Source organism: Colobus angolensis, unplaced genomic scaffold (genome assembly GCF_000951035.1).
Source record: "Colobus angolensis palliatus isolate OR3802 unplaced genomic scaffold, Cang.pa_1.0 Scaffold255, whole genome shotgun sequence".
NCBI classification, from domain to species: Eukaryota; Metazoa; Chordata; class Mammalia; order Primates; family Cercopithecidae; genus Colobus; species Colobus angolensis.
The window spans coordinates 398,177-418,546 of NW_012115766.1; positions in this window are offsets into that span (position 1 = coordinate 398,177).

A 20,370-nucleotide genomic window follows, 5' to 3' on the forward strand; every position below is an offset into this window, starting at 1 on the left:
AAAATGGCACATGTCAGGCAAGACACACCGATGGCAGGTTACCCGTAATGCCCTACATGAGGCCAAGACCTACATGTCTTACTCATGATGATGTTTTGTTTTGCTTATTCTCTTCTCTGTGGTATATTGTTGAGAATGTAAAAAGATCTCCAGATACCCTTATGAGTAACAATAGTAAAGAAAAGAGGAAGCATTTATACATATCTATGGCACAGAAAGTCAAGCTATTGAAGAAACTGGATGGTGGTGGTATAAGTGGAAAATGTCTTACTGAAGAGTATAGTGTTGGAGTGACCATGATATATGACCTGAAGAAAGAGAAGGATACATTGTTGAAGTTCTGTGCTGAAAGTGATGAACAGAAGTTAATGAAAAATAGGAAAGCAATGCATGGAGCGAAATATGAAGTCCTTGAATGTGTATTAAAAGAATGGAACCATCAGTGTCACTGTGAATACATGCCACTTCATGGTATGCTGAACATGAAACTTGCAAAAATCTATCACGATGAACTGAAAATGGAAGGTAACTGTGACTATTCAGAAGGCTAGCTGCAGAAATTTAAGAAAGAGCACAACATTAAGGTTTTAAAGGTTTGTAGTAATAAACCATCTCCTGATCATGAAGCAAGGTAGAAATTCACTGACGAGGTTACCAAGGTCATCACTGATGAAACTCTGATACCAGGACAGGTCTGTAATGCTGATGAAACATTACTGTTTTGGCATTATTGCACCAGAAAAACACTGACTACAGTTGGTGAGACAGCTTCAATAGGAATTAAGGATGCTAAGGACAGAATAACTGTTCCGGGATGTGCTAATGCAGCAGGCATGTGTAAAGGTAACCTTGCTATGACAGACAAAAGCTTACATCCTTGTTGTTTTCAAGGAGTAAATTTCTTACCAGTAAATGATTATGCTAATAAAAAGGCATAGAGCATCAGGGATATCTTTTGTGATTGGTTTCACAAACACTTGGTACTAGTGGCTCTGCTCACTGTAGGGAATCTAGACTGAATGATTAATGACTGCAACATTTTGGTACTACTTGATAAGGATTCTGCTCATCATCCAACAGAAATTCTCATCAAAAATGTTTAGGTCATGTATTTCACCCTAACTGTGATGTCATTAATTCATCCATGTGAATCAGGCATCACATATTCTGCATGAGTCCACTCCACAGAAATGGTTTCAGTCCGTTTCATCAAACTGCTATGCTGTATCAATAAGCTTTCTATGCACTATTCCACTTTTAAGAACTGATGGCCCTTGTACATTTGGGTTTTTTTCCAACCAACGGTTGCATGCTAAGAACATCTTCCAAATTCTGTTACAAGACTGAAGAGGAACTTGGTCATTTTTCAGGAGTTTGCCATGTCCTCTTGTTCTCATTTCTGTTTTCTTCCTCCAAAAAAAATTACTTCCCCTACTTTTGGCTCATTTATTTTTCTATGGTATATCACCGGCTGGTATTAGAGTTGTTTTAAATTTTTCCTTCACCTAGCATTACTTATCATCATGATAGTTACATTCCCAAAAACTATATTGTAAAAGAAAGCAGGGATGAAATATTGAAGACCTGACAGGAAAAGCAGGTTTAGGAGATCAGAGTTATAGTGAATCTAAAACAAAGGCTGATGGCTCATTAAATAAATCAACTAATGGCATTTTAAATATTTTTAAATAGAAAAAATGGGCATTGTTCAATAACTAGTATTCCTTCTTCCTAACAAACTTTTTATTTCCTTAACCTACTAATCACTTAAGATTCTTGTGAATATGTTTTTGCTTCTTATAAATAAAAATAAGAAATATTTTTTCTTGGATCCTCATGAAATGAACAGTGCTTTTAAGTTTTATTAGTCAGTCACCTTATTTAGCTTAGCAAAATTGAAGAAGAAATGCCAGTGTACTGTGATATATTCTTAAAATCCTTCCAAATGCATTGTTGTATTTATTTATTTTTCTTTTTTTCTTTTTTTTTGAGATGGAATCTCGCTCTGTTGCCCAGGCTAGAGTGCAGTGGCATGATCTCGGCTCACTGCAAGCTCCGCCTCCCAGGTTCAAGCCATTCTCCTGCCTCAGCCTCCCGAGTAGCTGGGACTACAAGCACCCGCCACCATGCTCAGCTCATTTTTTGTATTTTAAGTAGAGACGGGGTTTCACCGTGTTAGCCAGGATGGTCTCGATCTCCTGACCTCATGATCTGCCTGCCTCGGCCTCCCAAAGTGCTGGGATTACAGGCGTGAGCCACTGCGCCTGGCCAGACTAAATGCATTGTTTTCATTCAAAACAACTTAATGCCAAGGCATAAATGACCACAGCAGAACACTGCTCTACCCTAAAGCTTTCGCATTCCAGTTGCTTTCCTTTGGCTTATTTTGTCTCAGTTTTCTATATTTCTCTCAAGGTTACATTACAAAATTATCTACATATACTTGCTTTTCCATATATTTTACCTCCTCTTCTCAGGGCCCTATGTTTTGTTGTAATTTTAAAAATTATCTTTAAGAAAAATTACCCATATTTTTACAAACATAGTATCCTAAATTCCCACATTTGTGAAAAAAGTACAAATATGTAAATACACATATGTAAAATTTTGTACAGTAGGAATGTTTATTGGGGAGACATTACTGAAACTGACACAAAGTGTTTAATAGAAATTCGCTTAAAAGGATTAAATTTCATCTGGCATAGGCACATATTTAAAACAGTGGGGTTGACACAATAGATACATCTGTGTAACCAACCATCAAGGCTGACAAACGAAATCTACTTGTTTAGTAAAGTTAATGACTAATTCTGATCAGTACATGGCCAAAAGAATAAGTAAACACTATATCATAAGAGCTGAAAAACATCTGCTGGGAAATGACTATTTTTGTGAATACTTAAAAGCCATATAAATGTATTATTATATTTTTATCTTTTCTAAAGTATTATAATTGGCAGGGCTCAAATTAGTAAACTTAAATATATTTCAACATTTTATTAAACATTTAAAATATTTTATCCGTATCAAGCATCAGGGGCTTAAAATGAGCTATTCCAAAAAATGTATTATCTGTATCAATACTCTCATTTTAAAAGAATTACTATAATTTATTCATATATGAAATATAAAAATTATCATTAGAACATGTATTAGACTTAAATTGATTACAAATAAAAAATATTAATCTTACCTGTAATCCCAGCTACTCAGGAGGCTGAGGCAGGAGAACCACTTGAGCCCAGGAGGTGGAGGATGCAGTAAGTGGAGACTGTGCCACTGCACTGCAGCCTGGGTGACACTGTGAGACTGCGTCCAAAAAAAAAAAAAAAATTAATCTGACAACATAATAATAAATTTAGCTCATCACAAAACAGCATGGTCATTAAAATGAGTTTAGCAGAATAGTCAAACGTATTTCCAAAGAATAACTTAGTATAAACTATAGGTAGTTTGAGATTTAAAATGTGGCAAACGAAAAGATTTGAAAGTCTGAGAACTGTTAGCTCAAAAATAGGGCAGTATAAAGGCTACAGAGATTCAAATACCAATGAATGACAAAAAAAATTGGTCCAATACTTAGTCAAAATGTGACTATTAGTACTATCAGGCTAAAATTAAAAGTATTAATAAGTCTATCGATTACAGCAAATATACTGCCAAAAAGCTCTAAGACACCTTTAACAGCTGAATCAACTTATTTCTTATTTCTTCTTAGACAAACGCTTTTTGCCACAAATAATCATTATACATCCATTTACATATTATGTTCTTAGAAAATAAGAGAATAAAATCAGAAAAGGAGACTTTCATATAATAATAAGGAAATATTTTTGAAAGAAAATCTGATGTGGGAATCCTAATCTAATTACTGTATCAAATTCAACCAATTCTCGGTTGAAAGTAAACTACAGTAGCATTTCATAAGAGTGTTTACTGATGAAATTAGCCAGGATGAATTGTAATGTTAACAGCCGTAATAAATAAATGTCATAAAATACTTATTTTAGTCAACAGAGTAAGGTTGTTTAATAATTGTCTTAGTCCATTTTTTTTTTTATAAACGAACACCTAAGGCTGGGTAATTTATGAAGAAAAGAGATTTACTTGGCTCAAAGTTCTACAGGCTGTACAAGAAGCATGGTACCAGCAGCTGCTTCTGGGGAGGGCCTCAGGCTGTTTCCACTCCTGGGTGAAGGGGAAGGGGAACCTGCATGTGAAGAGATCACATGGTAAGCGAGGAAGCAAGACAGAGAAGCAAGAAAATCGATAGGAGAGAGGTGCCAGGCTCTTAACCAGCTCTGGCAGGAACTAATGGAGAACTCACTCATTATTACTAGGTGGGCACCCAAGCCATGTGTCAGGGTTCCACCCCCATGCCTGAAACATCTCCCACTAAGCCTCACCTCCAACACTAGGGATCAAATTTCAACATGAGATTTGGAGGGATCCAACAAACCAAATGATAGCAATAATGCTCCCAAAACACAGCAGGTATATGAAATGTAGCATTACTAATGAAGTGTGCTGTACATCTTATCTGCCTGCTTCGTTAGTGACTTTATTATAAGATAGGTTTAAAATGAGGCAAAGAACATGCACCTTTCTGGCCAGGCACAGTGACTCACGCCTGTAATCCCAGCACTTTGGGAGGCTGAGGCAGGTGAATCACGAGGTCAGCAGATCGAGACCATCCTGGCTAACACGGTGAAACCCCGTCTCTACTAAAAATATAAAAAATTACGCCGAGTGCGGTGGCTCACACCTGTAATTCCAGCACTTTGGGAGGCCAAGGCAGGTGGATCACCTGAGGTCGGGAGTTCGAGACCAGCCTGATGACCATGGAGAAATCCCATCTCTACTAAAAAAACATACAAAATTTTAGCCGGCAGTGGTGGCACATGCCTGTAATCCCAGCTATTCGGGAAGACTGAGGCAGGAGAATCACTTGAACTCGGGAGGCGGAGGTTGTGGTGAGCCGAGATCACGCCACTGCACTCCAGCCTGGGCAACAAAAAAGCAAATCCCCATCTCAAAAAAAATAAATAATACAAAAAATTAGCCGAGTGTGCTGGCACACGCCTGTAGTCCCAGCTACTAGGGAGGCTGAGGCAGGAGAACTGCTTAAACCCGGGAGGCAGAGGTTGCAGTGAGCCGAGATCGGGTCACTGCACTCCAGCCTGGGCGACAGAGCAAGACTCCATCTCAGAAAAATAAAACAAACAGAAAAAACAACAACCAAAAAAAACCCCAAAATGAAACAAAACCATGCACCTTTCCTTGATTTAAAGGATTCATCAGTAATTATCCAAATACATGGTACTAGCCTATTAGGGAAATACCATGGTTTTAAGACAGTTGTTATCAATCTTTTTTTCTTCTTTTCATTCAGGGTAGAGGGGCAGAGTAGGGGAAACTTAAGTCCAGTAAAGAAAATAACAGTGATTTAAATAAAATTGAGAACCAGAAAACCAACTGCTTTCTACATTTTAGGAACTGATTATCACAAACATAAACTTATCTAACAATATCTGTATTTCTATTTGTAGCAAGCATAAGAGTTACAGTGTGCAGCACACTTTAATCACTGTGTGATTTAATTACTGTGTCAGTAAAGGCAGTGGCACAGTCAGATTGACAGAATTGAGAAAAGTCCTGCTGAAAAGATGAGACAAGTTCTGAGATGATCATTTTCTACAATGTAAGCACTGTGTACATTTATAAATGACATGGTAGGGATGGGAGTGGGCTGGGGGTAGAGAATCCCGTAAAACAAGGGAACTTGAAGAAATGCGAAAGACTGAAAAAACCTGGCATCTTCTAAAGGGTAAAATTAGTATATTTGTTTAAACTATTTTGTCCTTAATTTTAGTCATTTCTAATTTAACAGCTAAAGAACAATTACTTTATAATAATTGAAATATTTAGTATATTTGGTATTACAGCACCCTCTATCACATGATCATATACAGAATACATTTCTATGAACTGGCTGCTTTAATCTGTGAAATTTCATTTATGTAGTTCTCTACTGGTTCTAGGGTTTAGTTTACTACTTCCCATCCACGGAGTCAAAAGGACTACTAACTTCTGCAGGCTTAGTATCACCAGTATAATTTAGTACCGCCTCTCTACTGCAACAGCAAAAAGCATTATTGACAAAGCAATCCTGCACTCTAAATTATTCCAGGTGTAGTCCTAGTACCAATAGCATCAGAACCACCTGAGATTTTATTAGAGCTACACTTATTCAGCTCTATCCCCAGACCTTCCCTCCCAGTTATAACTTCTGGGGTTGAGGCCCGGCAATCTGTTTTAACAAGCCTTCTAGAGAATCCGGATGCGTGCTCAAGTTTGAGAACGACTACTATAGGAGAAATACAATCAAAGAGCGAAGTTAACATGTGTTATCTAAAATCTAAAGGAAATTTGTTTCACTATATATTTTGACATCCACAGCACCATTCCAATGAAACACTGAAAACAACAGTACTCCAAGCTTACAGGAAAATCTAGGTTTACAAAAAACTCATTATTAAAGGAAAATGTGTCGATTTTGCTAACTTTGGGGGAATTATTTTTCCTTTCTGATTATCTAAAAGAAACATGACAGGCAAACGAATCTACATTCAGTCTGAGCATTTCGGAGGCTACCTTTCTGAAACTTCCATGGCCTATTTTAAAGCAAATTACTACATTCTGCTTCTCGATGGGTTCCTAACACATACACAGCAGGCATTTACAACAGCGCTTTAATAGGGGCAAGGAAAGAAAAGCTTTTACAGCAGAGGCCAACGTAAGCCACAAAGCTCGTGCCATCTTCCTACCAGGCAATTAATACAGGGTCCCAGTCCTCACAGATTAAAAAATTGATATGGGGAAGACTCGGAATGACCCGGCAACAACGCATAAGGAAGCAAAAAATAAAAGGAAACCATTTCTTCTGGACTTAAAACTAGAGAAAGAACCTAGTTTCCGCTCCATTTTGGGTTTGTAAAGCTCCTCCTACAAGCAGCTTCCGCTTCAGAGTCGCCGCAAAGTACCTCCCGCGCGGGAACTCGGCGGGGCGGAGACTCCGGTCCCTCCCCGTCCAGGGCGGGAGAAAGGAAAGCAAGGGCCGCGGTTTCTCTGGAAGGTTCCGAGAGAACAGCGCATGCCACCTCGCGGGTGGCGGGAGACTGGGCACCAGATGGCGCTGCCGCACCGAGAGCCAGAGCCTGGGCCGCTGAGCAGACGGGAAGAGGCGTCACCGGATCCCTTCCTTTGCGCTCGTTGCCGGAAATGCGCGCCGCAGACAGCCTCTGGTCCCGGATATTAAGACTTCTGGAGGGTTCCCGCGTGAGGGCGGGGCCAGAACCGGAACCGAACGGCGACCGACGGGCCTCGGAGCGGAAGCCCGGGGCGACGCCAGCGGGCCCTAGTTGCTGGTGTGCGCGCCTCGTCTTGGCGGGAGCGCGAGGGGTGGGGTCTTGCCATGCGCTTGCGCACTTTGGGGACGTAGGTGCCGCCGGCGTGTACGTCTTTTTCCATCTTTGCACGTTTGCTAGGCGGGTAAGGCGGCAATGGTGGCGTAATGGGTTTTGTTTTTAATCCCGCCCACGGGGTTTGGGGTCCTGGCTGTGCGTCAGGTTTCTGGAAGGCTTTGTGGAAAGTTAATGGTATAAGGGGCAACACTGGATCTGTACTTTTTTTTTAGTCCTTAGCAATCCAAGTGCAGTCTGGGTGCGGTCTCAGTACTAAGAGGGACCAGCCTTCCCCTCTAAATCTTAGTGAACTGGCTTGATCCCCCGGTTCATCTTTAAGTGTTTATTCTGAGAAGGTAGGGGTGTCACAAGGAATAAAAAGGGCACACAGACAAATAGACTATTCGTGTGGAACCAAAAAGATTTTAAAATTAGAAAGCATGTCTTCGTGTTTTTTAAACTTTTTAGCAAACGATTTTCTTAGGGAGTTGTGGCAGTTTTTAATTTTTGTCAATACACAGTTTTATACTATGTGTTTTGTGGTGTGGCCTTGGTCTTTCATCAAATTTTAACCAAAGGAAAACCTCTTGTGCAGATGTGTTCCAAAGGAAAATTTTGTCACGTTTTCACTTTTAAATTTTAGAGGACCATAGTAGTTTCTGAAAGTGCGTTGGCTTTGTTTTTAGATACTGCAAGGAAACAACCAAGTGTGTTGCAGAAATAAAATCTGGATGAGTCTGCATCCGCCCTGTTTAATTTTAAACTAATTCTAAAAATGTCAGCTGTGCAAAGTGCTCAGTTCTCCTGGAAAATTTCTTCAGCCTTGGTAAACACTTTTATCTGGATTTCAGAGCTCTTTGCAGTCCATGGCCTATATAAAAACAATACTTGCAAAAGTCAGAGGGAAAGGAATACAGGCATTCAAGTAGATGTTTTGAAAGAAACAGCAGTGGAGCAGAGGATATAAGAAAGATTGTCCGAAATTGCCAAATAAGTGTATTTCATTATTTTTTACTAAAACCTTTAGATAACCTTGGTAGTTGGTAGTGGAAAGAACGCTGCTGTGACGTGAGGAGTACCATGGCATCTGTTTATGTAAAAGCTAAGGGGATATTGCAATATCATTAAAGATTGGTCAGAAATAGGGCAAGAAGGAGGCAAGATATCCAAAGGGGAAGAAAAGGGGAAAATGTTGGAAGATACTAGAAAACGTGAAAGAGGTCAGAGCTGAAGCTGTAATAGATCTTGAAAGAGTGATCTGGAAGATTGCAAAATAGCTTTTAGACCCTAAAATCAAATGTGTGGAATAAAGAATCAGTTTATTTCATCATTGCATACTTCAGCTTTGGCTATACCCCATTGAGTTGCTTACTTTTTTTTCGACTTTCCCATCTTTATATCGTATATAAACAGCCTTAAATTGAGGGATTACTTCATTTTGCTACCATTATGCTATTAATTTACACTAACATAGCTCTTCACAGTTTAAAGAATACACATATATTCAGAAATAGTGGCATTGACTCCTTTGCAAATATCTTCAACTCTTACCCTTCACTTTTAGCACTTGCCCGGGAAAACTCAAACCGTGGATGAACCCCTGCGTGCGTTTATCTTTTCTGAGCTTGTGCCCAGCCTGATAACTGTTGGGTGGACTAGTGTGATCTCACACCTGAATTGGCTCTGCATATTGATCAGCTCTTCTACTACTCCTTTGCTCTACTGACCTTACGCTTTTCTTCTGTAATCCAAATATCTCATTCTTTTCCCTCCTCAAATTGTCAACTTCCTCCTCAGCTAATGACTTTGCCTCACACTTTATTGAAAAAAGAATTGTGAGCATAAGCCAAGAATTTTCGTGTATTCCCACCATCAAATCTATTTGTGTCTGCACTCATCAAACATCCCTTGTATAGTAGTCCCCTTTATACATGGTTTTGCTTTCCATAGTTTCAGTTACCCGCTGTCAACCGAGGTCCAAAAATATTCAATGGAAAATTTCAGAAATGTAAATTTTAAATTGCTAGAAGTTGTAAGTAGTATGATGAAATCTCATGCTGCCCCTCTCTGTGCCTCCCAGAGCGTGTGTCCTCCCTTTGTTCAGCATCCACTATCACGGTTATCACCTATCACCATATCAATGAGCTTGGATTCAAGTAACCTTTATTTTCCTTAATAATGTCTCTAAGGCCCAATAGTAGTGATGCTGGCAATTTCGATATGCCAAAAGAAGCCTTCAAGTGCTGCTTTTAAGTGGAAAGGTGAAAGTTCTCGACTTAAAGAATCACCCAAGGTCACTAGGAACCAAGTGGTTGGTAAGAATCAGTCTTCTATCTGTGAAATTATGAAGAAATAAAAAGAAATTCGTGCATAATATATTTAGGGTAGGGTATTCTCTGAAGTTTCAGGCATCCACTAGGTTCTCGGAACATACCCCTGAGGCTAAGGGGGAACTACTATAGTTTAAAAGGGTGACAGGTCTTTTTATCAAATGCCAACACTTGCTACTTTTAGTGTTTAGTTTTAGCCATTAAGTGGGTATATTTTCAAAACTTTTGCCCATTTTAAAACTAAGTTGTTAGTAATTGAGTTGTAGGAGTTACTTACATACTATGCGTATGCCTTTTTTCTCAGAAGAATACGTCATGAATATTTTTCTCCCAGTCTGTGGCCTGCTTTTTCATGTTCTTAATAGTATCTTTTAAAGAGCAGCTTTTGTTTGTAAGTTGTATTTTTCTAGGGATTTGTACATATCCAAATATTCATTAGCATAAAGCTGTTCTTAAAATCCTCTCATTTCTAAGATTCACAATATATCTTATTTATGTTTATGATCTGCTTAATTTTTAGTATGGCACAATAATGGTTGATAGTCACATTTTTTCAAAATGGAAATCCTGTTATTCTAGTAGCATTCGTTAAAAATACCATTTTCTTCATTGAATTACCTTGGCATCTTTATTAAAAATCTCCCGATCTTCTGAATTTCTATTCTATTCAATTCTGTGGATAAATATGTCCGTTCTTAACCCAGTCCCACACTGTATTGATTACTGTGGCTTTGTATGTCTTGAAATAAGATAGTGGAAGTATTTTTTTCCTCAAAATTACTTTGACCATTCTTAGCCCTTTACATTTTCATATAAATTTTTAAATTGTCATTTCAATTTCTAAAAACGTCTGCTGGGATTTTGAATGGGATTCTGTTAAATTTATTCATCAACTTGGAGAGAAATGACATCTTAAAAATACTAAGTTTTCCAATCTATGAACATGGCATATGTCTCCTTTTATTTTGATCTTTAATTTCTGTTTGTAATTTTCAGCATACAGGTATTGCACATACGTTGTTAAGTTTCTTCCTACACATCTCGTGGTTTTTATTCTAAGTGTATTTTTTTAGTTTAAGTTTTCAGTTTGTTGAATCATTTTATTTCAGTTCTACAATTTTCTTAATAAATTCAAGGCCAGACGCAGTGGCTCACGCCTATAATCCTAGCACTTTGGGAGGCTGAGGTGGGCGGATCACAAGGTCAGGAGATCGAGACCATCCTGGCTAACACGGTGAAACCCCGTCTCTACTAAAAATACAAAAAATCAGCCCACCGTGGTGGTGGGCACCTGTAGTCCCAGCTACTCGGGAGACTGAGGCAGGAGAATGGCATGAACCTAGGAGGCGGAGCTTGCAGTGAGCCAAGATTGTAACACTGCACTGCAGCCTGGACGACAGAGCGAGACTCCGTCTCAAAAAAAAAAGAAATTCAATAGTTTGTGCCCATTAACTCCAATATTTGGATCGTTTGTGGATCTTGTTTCCATTATCTTTTACTTCTGTTTCCTGGTATGCCCAGAAATTCTTTATGAAATGTTGTCTTTGTTTATGAAAAAAAAAAAATTACTGGGCTTGAGTGGTGTTTTTTCTTCTATAAAGGGTTTACTTTTGCTTCTGTTAGGAAGCTAGGCTAAGGGCAGAGCACCTTAATCTAACTTAATCTAATATGGAAGTGAGATTATTTCAAACTGGTTTTCAGACTTTGTTAGGTCTGGCCTATTTCAGGTTCATTCTTACTCTTGGGAGTGGTCCTTTCTGTGTCCCAGCTAAAAGCCGAGGTGTCAGGCCTTCCCTCTTTGGTGGGCCCTAAACTCCCATTTTTATTTTCTCAGTTCGTGGACTCCTGAAAGGAAGCTCTTCTCAGCTTCTCTGCTTCTTAGTTGCCATTATCTGTGTAACTTCTCAGCCGTTGAAACAACTTCCAAATTGTTGAATAAGGTAAGGGGAAAAAGAGAGTCAAATATGGGCAGACGTCTCTGCACCCTTCTTTGGGATCTTGCCCTCTCAAGATCCTTTTTGTATTTTACTCAGATTTCCGTAGTTCTTCACAGTTCAGAGGTGGGGTCTATTTTTTTTTTAAATCCTCATAATCGGAGAGTCTTGATGATAATAAAGATAGGCTCTTTTTTCTGAACTAGTGTCACTAGTTTTTGTTTCTAAACATCAGAAACAACACAGAAGACATGGAAATGACTTTCCGTCTTACTTGGAGGTGTTTGTGGGACCTCCTGGTGGTGATAGCCCTTGCCACAGATGGGTTCCTAGGCAGTCCCCTAGTTCTCTTTAGAGTTGGCCTGACTCTGTTTTCTGTATGGGGAAGCACCCTCTGTTCCTTTTGCTGAGAGATCAGGATAGTTCTGTTTCCAGGCAAGCCAAACATGACTATGCTGTAGCTGTAAATTCAGTCTGTCACCTTTGGTGCTCTTAAAATACAAGCATATGTTCTAGTCAGACAAGAAGAAATACATCTTTTCTTTTCTTTTCCTGTTTTTTTTTTCTTTTTGTTTTTTTTTTTTTTGGTGCCAGTAAAGAAATACACACTTCCCAGCCTGAGAGTGGATTTGATTTTTTACCATAATTTCAAGGAATGATGATGGAAAACATTGCCCGCAGGTGTGTGAGTGTACTGTAGAAAGATCGAATGATCAGAATTTAATCCAAGACCCCTCACTTTCTACATGGGTGTAATTGAGCAAGTTATTTAACTTTTCTGAGCCTCAGTTTCCCTAAAGTGTCAAATAAGATATCTACTTGCCAAGATTGGGTTTTTAAAAGTTTGTTTGTAAAATGTCTGATACATCATGGGTTCTTTATTATTTTTAAAATTATACAAAAAAACAGTTTTAACTTCAAGGGGCAATGTTAGTCATAACTTGTCTGCATAGCAGCAGTATTTAGAAAGCCACAACATTTCCAGATTTCTGCTCATCACTTAGTTTGTTTTATTCAGTAAACATTGACTGGACTCCCACTAAGTGCTGAACGCCGCACTAGGATGCAAAACCAGTGAAACAATAACCTGTCTCACAGCTATGTAAACAACTTACTCATTTTATTGAAGGCCATGATCAGAACTGTTCTGAAAGTTTTCTCATCTGTAGTGTTCAAGTCGTGGTATTTGCTCTCTTGCTGCTATTTAATGAATCCTGAAATTGTTTTTATAACCTAAAATAAAATTTTTACTATGATAAAATAGCCTAAAAGAAAATCTGATTAAAAAGTTTATTTAATGTGGAATAAAATTTAATATAAAGCAACTGTAATATGAATAGCACGGGAATTTTGTTACTAACAAACCAATAGAACAATATAATGAGGCAGTTTCGCTAAGATTGTATGACAAAATGGAACCTGAACTCTGCTCCAGTGTATTAATATTTATTTAGTGTGACTTTTACAGAGATTGGAGGATAGGCCGTCATCAGACATCACAGGGAAGTTCTGTTTCATAAGCTGGCAGAAGCAATTTCTTCTTTGTTTAAAGAGGAAAACCGCGTTTTATAGTTGCATGTCGTTAAAAGGGGTATCTACCAGTTTTTCCCTTTTAATCCTGCTTTGCAGATTGTGCTAGCCCAGAGAGAGTTGTAAACCCCTTGAATGTAAGACATTGGCTTCAGTTTTTATTATGTCAGCTCTCATATGCATTCCTAATGTTTATCTAATTTTTATCCTACCAAGAGAGCATAATCATTATGCAGTAAATATGGACTGAGTAATATTACAACATCTCAGATTCAGGAGACTCTCCCATGATAGGAAAATATATTTCAGAATCAAATACTCTTATTTCCTGAGCTTTATTTTCTTTATTATTTTTTATTCATTTTCATTTTCCTAATGAAATGAATAGAATAAACAAATGCAGCTTGGAACAGTTAAAAAGTTTCTTACAGTTATTGATGATAAAACAGTCCAAATTATGTTACACTAAATTTCATAAATTCCTGGCTTTAAAAACACATATGATGTAATGGCATGTTAAATAACGGCCAATACTATTTAGTTGTCTTATTTTCCATTTCTGTTTTGCTTCACCGTCTTACCGTTTTATCTTCCACCTTTGAATCAAGTACTCTTAACTGTATCACTGAGGATTAACAATCCTATATATTTAATTTATTTACATGCACACACAAAATGAAATGTCACATCTAGAGTAGCTTTCCTGTAACCCAGCTCTATTCATGTCCGCAAAATCACCGATGCTGTTATTCCAGATCATGATGAGGACTAGCTGGGGTGTTAAGTCTGACATCTGTGTGTTCTATAAGGGATCACTCAGTCCTCTTCCATTCCAATAACTTAAGTATAGATTTTTGGACTGTCATCTCGCCTTTTATAATGTGCTTAGATGGAATCAGTAAAACAAATGTGCCTTTTATTTCCCTGAATTGGGGTTATTGTAAAGAAACAAGAAGCCATAAATAAGGGTGCAAATTTCCCTTTATCCCCAAAACACAAATAGTCACATATGAGGGCTAGAACATACTTACTTCAGCTTTTGTGATAAGAGAAAGAATGTAAGTTTTTTATGTTCAAAATAAAGTTGACCTTGGTGCAAAACAACCAATATGTTTTAAGAACTTTCTCCTCCTTTGAAGCAGGCCTTTGTTATATCTCTAATTAATATAATTAAGTTATTTTGAAAATCAAAATAATTAATTGATGGTTTTCTTTCTCATCTGTTCCTGGAAGTTGTATTTTTAAGTTACTAAAATACAATTTTATCTTTAATTGATTGCCTCTGATTCTCTGTGATAAAACCTTAAAATACAAAATATCTTTTACTTAATTGTATCGATCTGAAATTGTTATAGTTCAAGAATATTTGTATGTAACTCTTCTAAACTTCTTTGAAATCATCAATGTTAAGTTTAAATGAAGACTTGGGGCTAAAATTTCCAGTGAGTGCTTTTTTCACTTTTGTTTTTTATTTTTGGCTAGTCGTATTCAGATTTATGTAATGAAGAAAACCCATTTGGTTCTCCTTTTTTTTTTTTTTGAGACGGAGTTTCGCTCTTGTCACCCAGACTGGAGCACAGTGGCGTGATCTCAGCTCACTGCAGCCTCTGTCTCCTGAGTTCAAGCGATTCTCCAGCCTCAGCCTCCTGAGTAGTTGAGATTACAGGCACACACAACCACACCAGGCTAATTTTCGTATTTTTAATAAAGATGGGGTTTCACCATATTGGGCAGGCTGGTCTTGAACTCCTGACCTCAGGTGATCTGCCTGCCTTGGCCTCCCAAAGTGCTGGGATTACAGGCGTGAGCCACCGCACCCAACCCAGTTCTCCGTTTATTATGTCCAGAATTTGGACATAACATCTTCTTTCATCAAGAAAACGGTACATTTTTATTTGTTCTACTTTTCATCTTTGGGGTTAATGTTTCATTTGTCATGAATAGTTTGGGTGGTAGATAACCACAACTTGACTAATGAAAAAACGTTTTTATAAAAGAATGTTAAAACAGGCACAATCCTTAATCTCATAGTGCTTATACTAGACACTTAAATTAAGAAGAAGGTAAATATATCCAAAGGCCACTGAAATGTTCTATGATAATTTTAATAGTGTTTCCACAGTGTATTCTATGTATAAAAATACATTAGAAAAGGTTCCTTTTCTCCTGCTTAATATTGTACATGAACACAAAATACATGTATGAAAAAACAGCCTGTGGTTTCAAATATCTTTAAAACAAGGATTACATGACTAAATTAAATATTTGATAAACAAAAAACCTTTTTAAAAATGTTGAATTCCAATGTCTACCTGTTGAATTACATTTAAAACCAGACAGAAAATACGCACTTCTTTCTGTCCTACTTCTTCAACTATTTTCCCTGTCTGGTGCACAACATTCTTAAACTGCTTAGAGGAAACTTGACGCAGAGCAGTGCATCATCCAGTTAGTTCATGTGGCTGTCACTGAGCTTGAACACCATGCCAAAGAAGATACTCTAAAGGTCTGATAACTCAAAATAATATAATTTGTAAAGGCCTAATATTTTATGGTAGGAGACTCTGGGACATAAAATAGACATTCTATTGATGAGAAATCTGAGACTATAGAAAAAAGTGAAAAGTACACCCAGCTAACAAAAAGAGTGATGTCAGGGTTGCTAATTGACTTTCCTTGCTTGCCCCAGAGCATTCCTATTGTGATATCATCACCCCACTTACCTCTATTTATTGATTAGTTGTCAGTTACTTTTGAAAAATCCTAAGCACAAAGTTCTGACCAATATTCTGATGAACATAAAGTAAGTATAAGAGATGTCCTTCCTTTCTAGGAACTTTGAGAGTAATTGAAGAAAAGAGGCACATTCGTGTAATGGGAAACACCTCATGACGAAGTGTGCTGTGAGAGCAGAGAAGAGCATAATAACATTCAACATTTGTTAAGAGCTGAACATGTGCCTAGAGCTTTATGTCCAGTCTTCACAGTCATGATCAGGGTGGCTGGGGAAGTCTCCATGGAAGAGGTGCTCAGGTGTTTGAAAGTTTTATTGACACCAAATACGAGGAAATTGTAAGCAAAGGCTTTGGTTTAAATTGGCATGGGATCTTGCCATGTACTTCCTAGCCTTTTCAATTTATATAAGCATAAATCCACTTATTTACCAGATGTAATAACTTTATTGAATGTAAACAACTTGATAGGTGAACAACAACAAAAAAAAGAGCTTTGTTTTTTCTTTCTGTTGTTCCTTCAAATATGTGCAAGGAATATTTCTTCTCTACTTTGAATGATTTCTCAGGTGGGTGCCATAGCATTTCCAATCATTTTAAAGTAAAACATCCTGTGGTTACCTTTTGGCACAAGAACAGTTTCATTTAAATATTCAGAACTTTCAGACCATTTGTAATCATAGAGCTTCATAATCTTACCTAATTTAAAGCTGCTTCCCCCTGCTGAGGCTTGCTATGGGCAGAGAGGCCTATGGCGGTTGGCTTCTCTTTTGCTTTCCTATCTTGCTCTATTGCTCCTTACCCAGTCTGCTACCTGCAGTGTCTCATCCTCCAGGTTCTTACCAGGTAGAAAGGACTGGGGGAAAAGACCCAGGTTTACATGGTCACTACTCTAACAATCTGGAACTGGCATTCTTGGGGCTTTGACTGATTCTAAAAGTACGTCTTTATGTTCCTTTGTCTGGAATCTCCAGTGACACAAGTCTCAGATTGGCCTTTTTCCCACTGGCCACTTAGGACTTCAGCCAACATTTAGCCATGGGCGACTGATAATATTCGCCTCACCTAGGTTCTTTCTGTTGGGGTCCCATTGCCCCAGCCCCTTTGGAGAAATTTTCTTGGCTGCTTTCGTCACCTGGAAGGTGCCTATCTGGTCCACAAGAACCACTTGTACTTCATTGACCCAGTTTTGTGTGGAAATACAGTAGTTGTCTTACAGGACCACTGCTGTGCTTTAGATTCCTCATGTCTGAATCAGACACCAGACAGAAATCAGATTAGTTCATAATGACATGAGATACAAGTAAACAATTGCTTGGAAGTACAACATTTTTACACCCATATGACATAAATTTCTCTCCTGTTTTCATGAAAGGCATTTTGTACACACACTATCCCAGGTATATTAATAGCATACAAATAAAAGTCAAAACATTACAACTTTGACAAAAATAAACAGAATGCTTTTAGACTTCAAGATAGAAAAATTTCTTACAAGCACAGCCGTAAAAAAAGACAACTAAATTAAGGGACCAGAAGAAATGCTAAAAATTATTATTCAAGAAGGAAAAAAGATTAGAAGTTACATATTGAAAGAGTTCACCATACACCTAAAAAGATCAACCCAGAATTATAACATCAAGACATTCTACCACCATTAAGCGTTTTGATTTTTAAAAATCCTTTGAATATTTAGAGGGGAAAAGAGTACATGATTTATAAGAGATTATAATTAGATAAACTTCAATTTTTTTCAATAGCAATACATTAGGCTAAAAGAAAATAAGGTAACATAATTAAGATTCTCAAGGGACAAAAAGTATGTGCCAAGCATTTTGTGTCTGGAAAAACTTACTTTCTAGCAAAAAGGGCATGAGGACTCATGAGATCTTTCTGAGGAGCCTGCTAGAAAATGAGCTTCAGGTAACAGGTGAGCAGAGTGACAGCCTACAGACTTTGCTGAGCTGCAATAGAGACTTCATAGGAGAACTAAGAGTCAATGAAGGCTAAGAAGAAGAGAAAATAGTATATAATCGCTAAAAAGATGGGGATAGAGGGGGGACAGCACATGCAAAACCTTTTATAGTGTTTTCAGTACTTCTGTTGGTGGTAGCATTAGGATTGTTATTTTGAGACTATTAAGTGTATAATATGAGATAAAAAAACAAATGAGTAATTATGGAATATTCTGATTCTGTCATAGTCTGTGTCCTTGAAAACCAAGATTCTCAGTTTAGAAGAAAAGAGATACAGATGTAATAGATTAGAGACTAAGTAAAAGTCTTGTAGTCTTACATTCAAACTGGAAGTGCTGGATATGAACTCATGAGTTTTCTCTCTCTCACCACTCTCTTCTCTTCCTTTCTGTCTCTATGTCTATTGAAAACACCTAGAAACAATGACCAACCCAGTGGTAATGACTGTCCCTATTGTTTGGATTGTGTTCTTGAAATAATTCCTTATTTAAAGAAACCAGGGCTTCTAGGAGAAACTTCTATTTCTAGGCTTAAGGAAGGAAATGTATAAGATAAACCCAGAACAGCATGTCATACCATGGCAAGGTAGCTATCAAACACTACCAGGGTCTCAGAAACCAAATTGACAAAGCATCCACTAGCTAAGGACAGAATAATTTGAATGTCATTCACAAGAATAATTACAGTGAATTGAAACTTGTCAAATATATTTAAATCCATGGTTCGTAATGATACTTTTTAAAAAATAGTTGATCGCCTTTAGAGAATGAGTGTGTTAGTCTGTTTTCAACACTGCTGATAAAGACACCCCCAAGACGACAATTTACAAAAGAAAAAGGTTTAATGGGCTCACAGTTCCATGGGTGGGGAGGCCTCACAATTATGGTGGAAGGTGAAAGGCACGTCTCACATGGCAGACAAGAGAGCTTGTGCAGAGAAATTCCCCTTTATAAAACCATCAAATCTCATAAGACTTATTCACTATTATGGGAATAGTACAGGAAAGACCTGCCCTCATGATTCCATTACCTCCCACCCATTCCCTCCCACAACACGTGGAATTGTGGGAGCTACAATTCAAGATGAGATTTGGGTGGGGACACAGCCAAACCATATCAATAGGGAAGCAATTCATTATCTTGAAAACTAATAAATGAAGTGAAAGGATGAAGTATTCTGGTTTACTATATGAACTGTAACACTAGGTAGTCAAATAGTAAATGAGGGAAAATATCACTGTATAAACATATTCCAACTCATAGATGAAAAAAGAATTAACATATCACTGTGTTGCAGCCCCTAATGAATGAATACATATAGGTATTTTGCATGACTAGTTGCTAATATCATTAAAAAGAAAGACAGCCAGACATTGTATACCTCTTGATGGAAGCACACAACACTACCTATAGTCATGTCAAAGGGATTAAACTCAAATCTTAATTAGCTCCTGGTTTTCAGAAAAACAGAAGACAAGAACAAGTTGAAGTGTGCAGTTGAACATGCAATTTGCAAAATTCAGATTGGGAAAACTCTTGGGTTTTTCAACAGATAAACTAACAAAAATAGGTTATAGATGAAAACACAAAAGACATCAAAAAATATATAAAGGAGCAGGACTACACTTTAATGCCTAGGGATGCACATGAACACATAAAGATGCATCTCAGTGATAAACAATGAAAAATGCAAGGAAATAATTACTGTAAAAGCCAGAATAATGGTTACTTGTGGTGGGGGAAAAAGGGAATTGCAGTTGGTATGGGATATTTGGAGCAGTTTGGGTCGGGGAGTTCTTGCACAGTTTAACTTCTTGATGTGGTGGTTAAAAGGTTGTACACCTTACTTTGTGAAGTCATGCATCTGTTTTGTGTGCTTTTCTGTGCTTCCCCTTTATTTCCTCTATTTCACAATAAAAATAAGATGTTGAAGAAGCATTCACCCAAAAACAAAGACAAAAAAACATGAATAGAGGCAAGGGAGAATTAAGTTCAAATTTAAAATGTTAGGATACCAGCAATTATTATGCATGTTAACTCTTTGATATTTATGTAGGCTCCTTATCTTTTCTAATTTTCACAGTTGTAAAACACATCGATAAAAAAAATTCCACAGGACTCCCATTACCTACAGCAAAATTTCAAACTCCTTAACATGTGGTTTCTTATCTGGGGCTCCCCATTTACCTTCTACAGATCATTTGCTGCCGGTACCCCCTAGGCACCATCAGATGGACTCAGATAAAATCCTCACTATTCTTTGAGCGTGCTGTATTCTTTTTGTGCTTTCATGCCTTTGGGATTCCCATCCCCTGAAATACCGCTATTCTTCCTGCTAAATTTAGTTTAAAGGTTACAACCTCTATGAACACTTCCTTTTCCCCCAGGCAGAATTATTTGCTTTTT